Source organism: Opisthorchis viverrini, assembly GCF_000715545.1.
Source record: "Opisthorchis viverrini unplaced genomic scaffold opera_v5_238, whole genome shotgun sequence".
Taxonomy (NCBI): domain Eukaryota; kingdom Metazoa; phylum Platyhelminthes; class Trematoda; order Opisthorchiida; family Opisthorchiidae; genus Opisthorchis; species Opisthorchis viverrini.
Window position 1 is genome coordinate 3,800 of NW_008751890.1, and position 218 is coordinate 4,017.

Here is a 218-nt window from a genome sequence, read left to right on the forward strand (position 1 = left end):
TTGGGTTAAGCTGTCCATAAACACGAGCATGTTTGTCACGCAAGAACGGTTTGGGAGAAATCCGTGTTGAGCTGGAGATATCAGATTGCTGGAAGTAAGGCGATCTAGGATGGCTCGCTTCAGAATGCGTTCCATCACCTTGCACAGCACGCTAGTGAGGCTTATAGGCCTACAGCTGCCAGGCGATAGTCGGTCACCAGTTTCGTATATTGGCGTGA